Source organism: Meles meles, chromosome 12 (assembly GCF_922984935.1).
Source record: "Meles meles chromosome 12, mMelMel3.1 paternal haplotype, whole genome shotgun sequence".
Lineage (NCBI taxonomy): Eukaryota > Metazoa > Chordata > Mammalia > Carnivora > Mustelidae > Meles > Meles meles.
The window spans coordinates 47,950,915-47,960,850 of NC_060077.1; positions in this window are offsets into that span (position 1 = coordinate 47,950,915).

Sequence of the window (9,936 nt, forward strand, 5' to 3'; positions counted from 1 at the left end):
CTGAGTGTGGTCCGAGCAACCCTGGGAGCTTGCTACAAATACAGGATCCGCATCCTAACATTTCACGAAGATGTGTGTACATCGACATCTTATTCCTCCGAATAAGCACAAGAAATAAAATTTTTGGCTAAAAAAAAAAAATAAGCACCCAGAGTTGTGTAAAATAGAAATGCAGAGACCCTAGATAGTTTTTAATACAAAGAAAAAAAGAAAAAAAACCCAAGAAGCAAAAAAAACCCGCCAGTCTCTCACTGGAAGGTAGTTTTGACATCAGATGGCATAGCCCCCGCCACTAACAATTTCTGGATGCACACGGCCAGAAAGTTTTTAAACCAGACAGACCTACAGCTCACATATTGTAAATCCGAGCTAGCCCACGGTACATGGCCTCGTCCAGGGTTGACTAGGGACGCTGTTCAGAAGAGGACTGCGTCCCAGGCGTCGGGCCCGGGGTGGAGAACTGCAATAGTGGGGGGTCAGGGCTGTACCCTCATGACCTTGGAGACATCACGGATGAGCAGACCTCCCATTTTGTGATTTCACTGGGGTCCACCTACCATTTTTAAATAGGTCTTACCTTGGGTTCTGTGGGACCCAAGGGACCCCAAGGGCCTGTCCCCGAGGGAGGGGCTTCCAGAGCTTGAGGAGGGACCAAAAGTAGAAGGCACTTTTCCCGGGTACCATGATGCTGATCTCCAGAGGGAGCTCTAAAGGCAGAAGCTCGAGAGGGAAGCGCCAGGGCAGGCCAGATTCTCCAGATGGGCCTGGCGAGGAGGAGTCCAAGGCAGCTGGCTGGTAATTGGTGCTCTCGAGTCAGCCTGGCACGCGGATGACAAAGCAGGCCAAGTTAGAGCCATCTTTTGGTCCTAGAAGTGAAGACCAAAAAGATTGGCAGGTTGAAATTAGGGACGCCTTCCCAGGGCAGCTGGACGGCTTGGTGAGAAGCCAGAGACATGAACTGTGATAGGCAGATAAGCCCTTGGATGTTGCTGGCTGGAGGGGCAGAGCGGGGATGACGTCACACACGCCAAGCAGATACCACATGCCACTCCTGTGCGAGACACTCCAAGCCCATGTTCTTATGTAACCCTTAAACCGTCAAATTACAGATTACACTCTCATTTCACAGCAGAAGAAACAGGCTCTGAAAACGTACTTTTCCAAGAGCTCGTAGTTACGAAGTGGGAAAGGCAGGATTCAAATCCACGTCTGATTCCAAAGCCCAACCAGCGCTCTTGCTCCCTCTGAGTCACCACAGAGAGGCTAAGAAGCTAGGAACACGGAAGGCCAGAGCCTCAGCTGACCTCAGCTGACCTCAGCTGTCCCCCTTAACTTGCTGGCCTGGATGGCCCCTCAGGTTCTCTGGGGCCTTCTCCCCACCCACACAGCAGCCATCGGCCCTTTCCACGCAGGAGGAGGAAGGGACCCGGAGCTGTAAGGTTCAGAGCTTTGTCTTCTGGGACACGAGCAACCATCACAGCAGTTGTAAGACACACCTCCGGGCCTGGGAGAACATCAGCTTTTTGGAAAGCATGCTCCTGCCACAGGTAAGCTAAGGGGCTTTTACAACTAAGTGGAAGTTCACGTGGGAAACACGCCCACGTTGGTGGCCACCAATATCGACCCCATCAGCTTCTCATCACTCGTGTATGGGTTTTCCACTGTGTTAGGAGGATCACAAATTCCATAATTCACGACTCTGCATGTTCCCTGGCTGCCAACCCTCCATCAACATGCGACCAGCAAACACACACTTTCCACTACGATGAGGCCAAGTACACGCCCGACAGGCAGTCGGCTGGCAGGAAGGGCCAGATCACAGAGGAGTCCAGAGAAGGGCTTAGGGAATAGGAGCTGCTTGAGACTTCACTCCTCAGCCCCCTAATGTCACTTGCAGAACACAGGCCTTGTCAGGTGGGCCCAGAGACACTTTCACGGTCATTAACTACTACTCTCAACCTCAGAGCTCAGGAGGGCAGGAACAGTCTGCACCCCCATATCTGCAAGCACTCAGAAGCATACGGGGTGCACAGAATTCACCAGATAAATGTGGGTCAAGTCTAATAAGCCATCATCACCGAACAATCACCCCATCGAGCAAACGATCCATCAGGTCTCCGCTCGGGTCGTGCTCAGCTCTGACCCCACGGACTGCACCACCCCAGCTCCCTTGCCCTCCAGCTGCCGCTTCGGCTCTACCAAGGGTGAATAAGAGCAGGAGGACAAGGACATCCAGCTCTGTGGTGCCACAGCTCAACCTCCCCCCCCAACCCAAGGGACCCTGAGGGCTCTTGTCCTCCTTGGTCCCTTAGCCTGTCCACACCTCCAGAAATTATTTCCTCACCGAACTCAGCTTTAATTGCCCCCCCCACTGCAAGTGTGAACCCCAGCCGGCTCCCCCAGCTGGCAGATGAGAACACGGGGTTTCATTAAGTGTGAGCAAGTGGGAAAACAAGCATTCTAGATTTTCCAAATCATTCTGGAAACAGTGGAAATCGTCCCATAAAACCATCAAGAATGAGTGAGAACAGTCAAGAAGATCACATACCATTAAAAAAAAAAAAAAAAGTGAATCTGACCCAAAAACAGCCCTCCTCAAGGTGCTGGTGGTATCCAGAACCCCTCCCCACCACACGGACATTCCTTTGGAAGGGTAAAGTTCTTGGTCATTCCCCGCTGAGGGGCTTTGAACAATCCTAAAAGTTGACCAAAAAAAATTCCGGTGGGGGCGCCTGGGTGGCTCAGTGGGTTAAAGCCTCTGCCTTTCGCTCAGGTCATGATCCCAGGGTCCTGGGATCGAGCCTCGCATCAGGCTCTCCACTTGGCGGGGAGGCTGCTTCCTCCTCTCTCTCTCTCTCTGCCTGCCTCTCTCCCTACTTGTGATCTCTATCTGTCAAATAAATAAATAAAATCTTAAAAAAAAAAAAAAACTCCGGTGGGTCCCCGGGGGAGCCTGATGGCATCTGCCAGAACCACTCACTCTAAATCAATTTTTTTTTTTAATCCTGTGTTTCAGGCCTTCCAGTCCCTAGTCCTACTGTGGTGCAGTGGGGTGTGTTGGAGGTCTGTCGACCTCCCAAACATAACCCTCAGGCCTGATGGGACATTGCTGCTGTTCAGGCCACAAGGGACTCCAGTCCAGGCAGGACACCCTAAGTTTTTAGAGTACAACTCCAGGAGCCCCAAGGGGCCAGGCGGTTGGTGAGAAGCCATGGCCCCGAGCCCTAGGACAGCTGGGGTGCTGAGCAGCGGGGGCTACATGGCTGATGATGAACCAGCAGCCCCCATGCTCTCAGGGCTGAGGGGGTGCCTCAGCCATCTCACTCGGGAGAGGAGACACAGAGCACGGCCCTGTGGGGTGGTCTGAGCCACAGGACCCAACCTGGGCACCTGTTCGCCCACCTAAGGCCAGCGGCTAAGCCCCCTCCTCCTGCCAGCCAGGCCAGACGGGTCCCTCGCAGGGACCGGAGGCCCCACCTGCCTCCACACAACTCAGATACACGCACATAGACACACGGACAAAGTCACACTCACAGATATGGTTACACACACACACGCAGCATGTGCTGTCATTTTCTCATGACCCAGAAACCCTCCACTGGCACACGGCGACGTGAGGCAGGTGCCAGTAGCAGGGGAGGGGGTGCGGGAGGGGGCACCGCGTCTGCCATCCTGTCTGCCCCAGCTGGGTGACAGTGCAGTCACTCCTGCTGTTGGCCAGGAGCAAGCCCTGAGGGTTGCACCTTCCCAGCGGGAGGCACTGTTGTTGCACTTACTCACATACCCACCCCCCAGGGACTCTCACCCCCGGGAGGCGACACTCCCTCCCATCCCCGTGGCTGGATCCGCAGGGCTGCAGCTTGGAGACCCGATGATGGCCGCAGGGAGGAGGCAGCTCCTGCACCTGTGGGCCCCAGAATGGCCCTGGAGGCCTCGCCGCTGCCTTTAGCCCAAAGGACCCCCAAGTGTTGACTGCAGGATCCCGGGGAGACCATGAGGCCCTCCTGTCGGCTTCTCCCACACACAACCCCCACCATGAGAGGGGTGTACCATGGCTCCGGTCGAGGTCACCTGGACCGGGGTCCTCACAGGGGTCACCCTGCCAGGCGGCTTCTCTCCCCCTACCTCCTCCCTTCCAGAGGTTTCCCAGGTACAGGACCGGGAAGCTTCGAGCAGCCAGCATGGGCTGGGCTGCCTGACCTGCTAGCCTGGGCCCCTACTGAGCCCGGACAACAACCCCCACTCTGGGGAAGGGCGTTGTGACAAACGGCCTAGAGAGTGGGGCCCTCCGCCGCCCAGCCCCCCAGCTGCATCCGCACAGAGCCTGACAAGTCAGACAGGGTGCCTGCGCCGCCAGCCCTCAGCCCCGTGTCTACAGGAGAGCCCGGGTGCAAACACTGTGGGGCCGCTCACCGCTCACCTGAAGAACCCCGGCCCCACCTAGGGAACTGCTCCGCTCCTGGCTGGAGGAGGGGCTGGGTTCTCAGCCTTCGCTCTCTCCGCTACTCCTCCCTCTCTGCACACATCCCCACTGCCCAGCAGACGGCCCCAGGACACACCAGCGCAGCCCCAGCCCCGCACCCTGCAACAACAGACACTCTGTTTCTCACAGTTCTGGAGGCTGGCAGCCCCCGGTGGGGGTCTCAGCAGGCTTAGCTTCCCCTGGGGTCTCTCCTTCTGCCTCTTCCGTCCCTCTGTGCCTGCGCATCCCCGACCTCTCTCTGTGGGTGTGAATCCCCTCTTGTAAGGACAGCAGATGGATGTGTTCTCTCCCACACGGGCCTCGTTGACCCTCCCTCCCTTTTTAAAGGCCCCGTCTCCAAACAGGGTCGCTTTCCGACCCCTGAGGGTTAGGGCTTCCACACAGGACTTTAGGGGGCACACAGTCCAGCCCATAACCCTCAGAGTGGACATGACATGCCCCCAAGCCAAGGCGGTTCACACGTCCACCCGGTTTCTACACACATGTCAGATCCAAATCCAAACAGGCTCTGTGGAGGGCAGGCTTCCTGCCCTCTACCCAGCCCTGCTGCCAGCAACCAGGTGGGTCTCCTGAGGTCCTAGATTGTTCTGTGTTCCATCTGCCCCAGCCCACCTCCAGCCCCTGATCTTCTGCTCTCAGGAAGGGTTTGCTTTCTGGGCAGCCCATATACTGAAAAGATGGCAAGGCAGAAACAGAAGGAGGGAGGGAAGGAAGGCAGAAGGCAGGAGGGAGGGAGGGAGGAAAGAAGGAAAGAAGGAAGAAGGGAAGGAAGGAGGGAAGGAGGGAGGGAAGGAAGGCGTTGCTTTCCTCTTCCCTTTGTCACAACCCCTCCAGGCTGTCCCACCCCCTGCAGTCAACCCACACCTGCATTTCCGAGCCTCAAAACAGGTCCTTGGCTGCCTGCTGCCTGTCCTTCTGGGCCAGCAAAGGGCCTCCTGCTTCCAGACGTGTCACAGGGTCCCCCTCTCCCTTTCTAGGCACCCCCCTCACAGCCCCTGAACACAGAGAACCTCTCTAAGCACACCGAGCATCCCACAGTGTCAATTTTACCAAAACCTCTGGCCATCCCAAGTTTGGGAAGTCCCTATAATTCCCAATCGCCTTTCGGTGATGGGAATTTTCTGGAGCTATCTGGTCACTGGAGTTCCTAAGGTCTCACTTTGAGAGAGGTTTTCGCTCTGCAGGATTCCCAGTGCCCATGTGCCACAGCAATTTCGTCTCCCCAAGTGATCTAAAAACCACCCCGAAAGAGACAGCGCACGCTTTTTATTCTTGCAGAATAATCAAAATGACTCTCAGGAAGTCTCCACTCCAGTTCTAAATCAAAGCATGAGTCCCAGCTGCTGAGAACTGAATAGGAATCAGACACAAATGGAGAGGCAGAGGAGGAGGAGAACTGGGTATTTATTACGTAGACTTTCCCAAACTGAAGCCGTTCTCTCAATTCCAATTAAGACAAGATCTAGACTTTTGCTGAGCCCAGTTACTCTTAAGGACACATCTTCTGCAGGAAAACTAAAGATCTGATGCGTGCTGGTCAAAGTACAGTGTTCTAGTAAGACCAGATGGCTCAGAATCACCCTGCATGCCTTTTAAAAATGAAAAGGCCTGGGAATTCTAGACTCTCCGAGACTGAGACGCAGGAATCCATATTTGCGACAAGTCCCCCAGCGGTTTTTCTACATTCAGAAGTTTGAGAGTTGTAGCTGTGAGTGTGCAAAGTCGTTGCAAGTAACAGGTGAGGCCAGTTAATTAGCCCTGCTAATGCTGGCAGGGCTGCTCGAGAGGCAACACGCATGGGAGCTTGCAAAAAAACAGATGCTGAGTCGCTAGGTCTGGGAGGGCACTCGAGATTCTAGGGAGCCGGTGTTGCTGGGCCACCTGTCTCATTTCTAGTGTTCTTAGTAGCAAGGTTCTGGAAGCACGTTTCCCTCCTTTGTGCATGAGCACACGCGTGCATATATCACAGTAACAACACAGCCCTTTCATATGGCTTCTCTCCCCTAGTAAAATATAATGAGGCTATTGTTTTAGTAAAGATTCTAAACCTTATTTACACAACCACCGCCCTCACATGCCATCGCTTGGGTTGCAGCACCCAAGAGTGGTTCAAAGAAAGGCTCTGATGTCAGAGGGGCGAGTTCACACGGCAGGTGCTCTCTGTCCCTCCCCAGCGAGTAAGCCTGCCAGTGCAGGGACCTTCCCAAGCTTCAGACCTCCACTGTGAAATGGGGTTGGCACTGCCTTTTTCTCTCTGGAGGTGGTGAGGGGCCCGGCAGACAATGAACGTAAAGTCTATGGGTGGAACCGGATCCGCAGTTGCTTTCACTCATGGTCCGGTAGCAGTCGGTCCCTGGAGAAGGCACGTGGGGGACGCCTCCTCCGGGTCTGGCAGCGAGGGCCAAGTCATATGTGGGATAAGCAATCAGTCTCCAGGGGCGCCTGGGTGGCTCAGTGGGTTAAGTCTCTGCCTTCAGCTCAGGTCATGATCCCAGGGTCATGGGATCGAGCCCCGCATTGGGCTCTCTGCTCAGCAGGGAGCCTGCCTCCCCCTCTCTCTCTGCCTGCCTCTCTGCCTATTTGTGATACTGTCTGTCAAACAAATAAATAAAATCTTTAAAATAAAAAAGAAATCGGTCTCCTGAAGACATCCCTTCACTTCCACTTTGACCTGAAACACTATTGTTGACTGACCCATCAACTATTCCAGTCGCTCTGGGCAGTAGATGCCTTCTGGCATTTTCAAGAATTAAAATCTAGATTTGTCTTAGTCTACTTCAGCTGCTATAACAAAAACACCGCAGACTGGACTGCTTAAACAACAGATGTTGCTTTCTCAGTTCTGGAGGTGGGGAAGTCCCAGATCAAGGCATGTGCAGAGCCGGTGACTGGTGAGGGCCCTCTTTTCTGGTGTGCAGATGGCCGTCTTCTCATGGTACCTTCACATTGCAGAGGGCAAAGAGAGGGGCAAGTTCTCTTGTGGGTTTTTGTTTTTGTTTTTTTGAAAGAGAGAGAGAGACTGTGCAGGTGAGGGGAAGGTGGGAAGGGGCAAAGGAAGAGGGAGAACTTCAAGCAGGCTCCACTCTCAGTACTCAGTGTAGAGCTCGACATAGGACTCGATCTCATGACACTGAGACCATGACCTGAGCTGAAATCAAGAGTTGGATGTTTAACTGACTGAACCACACAGGTGCCTCTTTTTTGTTTCTTTTTAAATGTTATTTATTTATTTGACAGAGAGAGAGAGAGAGAGAGATCACAAGCAGGCAGAGAGGCAGGCAGAGAGAGAGGAAGGGAAGCAGGCTCCCTGCTGAGCAGAGAGCCCGATGTGAGGCTCCATCCCAGGACCCTGAGATCATGACCTGAGCTGAAGGCAGAGGCTTAACCCACTGAGCCACCCAGGCACCCCTCTTGTGTTTCTTCTTATAAGGACACTAATCCCCTCATGGGGGCTCCATGTTCATGACCCAGTTAGCCTCAAAGGCTCCAACTCCAATGTTGTATTGCTGATTTAGGATTTCAATATATGAATTTTGGGGGGACACAGCAATCTTGTCCATAGCAAGCCTTAAAGAGAGAAAATGAGTATTTCAGAAGATTTGTTCTAGTGATGCTCTGAGGTCTATCAGTGTCCTTGGAGCAATTGTGTGACATCTGTCCTGATTTGCCCCTGGCCTCCCTTCTGCCTCCATTCTGATTGGCTGCCCTTGCCGTGGAGGTGACAGGTCCCCACAGAGAAACCCCTGCATGGAAGATGCCTATTCTTCATCTGTCTCTTACCCCTTCCCCAACCCAGGACAGGGATAACTGTCCATCACTGCTCTGGCTCATTTCTGGCATGGGTTCCAAACAGACATTCCCCCAAAATGGCGACAAGAATCAATCCACACATTCTTTTGGCCAGGCACTGTGCTAGGTACTGGGGCACAATAGGGAGGTGTAGTTACTACAGACATGGTGACTATCTTGGTGAAGCTCACAGGCTATAGAGAAGACAGACAGTCAAATGGTTGCATGACTTTAACAAGTCCTACAGTGGAGGGGGTTCATGATGTGTTAGTGGGAATCTAGTTGAGGACTTTGACTTAGTCAAGGAAATTAGAGAAGAAGAAGCGATGCTTGATCCGAGATAGGAAAAATGAATAGCAGTAAAATGAGCAAGATGAGAGGAAGAGATTTTCTAGGAGGAGGGCACATGCAAAGCCCCAACATCAGGAGGGAGTGTGGTGTGTGGTTCTGGATGAGACCAGAGAGATTGATAGGGTCAATGTATTAGTCAGGTTTCTCCAGAGGAACAGAACCAAGAAGAAGAAAAGAAGGGAGGATGGATGGATAGATGGATGGATGGATGGATGGATGGATGGATGGATGGATGGATGAATAGATAGATAGGCTTATATGACTGCGGAGGCTGAGACATCCCCAGATCTGCAGTCAGCAAGCTGGAGACCCAGGAGAGTTGATGGTGTGTTTCCAGTCCAAGTCCAAAAACCTGAGAGCCAAGAGAGCCAAAGGTGTAAATTCCAGTCTGAAAGCCACCAGGCTCAAGACCCAAGAAGAATGGATTTTTCCATTTGAGTCTGTCCTAACTTAGACTATCAGGCAGGAGGATTTCCCTCTTACTCAGCCTTTTTATTCAATTCAGCTCTTCAATTGATTGGATGAGACCCAGCATCATTAGAAAGGGCAATCTGCCTTAGTCTACCAATTCAAATGACACACCCTTACAGACACACCTAGAGCAACATTTGGCCAAATGTCTGGGCATCTTATGGCCCAGTCAAGTTGACACATCAGATGAACCTTCAAAATCTGACTATGAAGGGTCTTGTTGACCACAAGAAATTTATCTTCATCCTCTGGACAATAGAACATCTTTAACTCCTTTAACTAGGATGATGACATAAGTAGATTTGAGATTTGGAAACTGCATTCAGGCAGGAGTCTCAGGGGAAGGTCAACAAGAAATAAACACAGGCAAGGACAGACCAGTCAGGAGGGTTCTGCAGTGATCAGGACATGGGGCGTCAGCTTGGGGAGTGGGTGGTGATGGAGACAAAGAGAAGTGGTAGACCCCAGAGATATTTAGGACTTGGCAATGGCTATGGGAGAAGAGGAAGAAGAAGAGGTCATGGTCAAACCCAAGTTTCTAGCCTACAAGGAGGGCAGTGCTTACACTAAGGTAAGAAACACCCAAAGAGGTCAAAGAGTGGGAGGGAAGAGGGTGAGTTCAGACTTGCATCTTGTGATAGAAACCCTTCAGTAGGATGGAGTTTTCACCAAAATGTGGGACTATGTTTCCTCTTGGATCCAGGTGTGGCCAAGTATGTGGTTTTCTGTGGCTGCTGTAACAAAGTACCACAAAGTGAATGGCTTGACAGACATTTATTCTCTCATAGTTCTGGAGGCTGGAAGTCCAAAATGTAGGTGGTGGCTGGGTCAGTTCTTTCCAG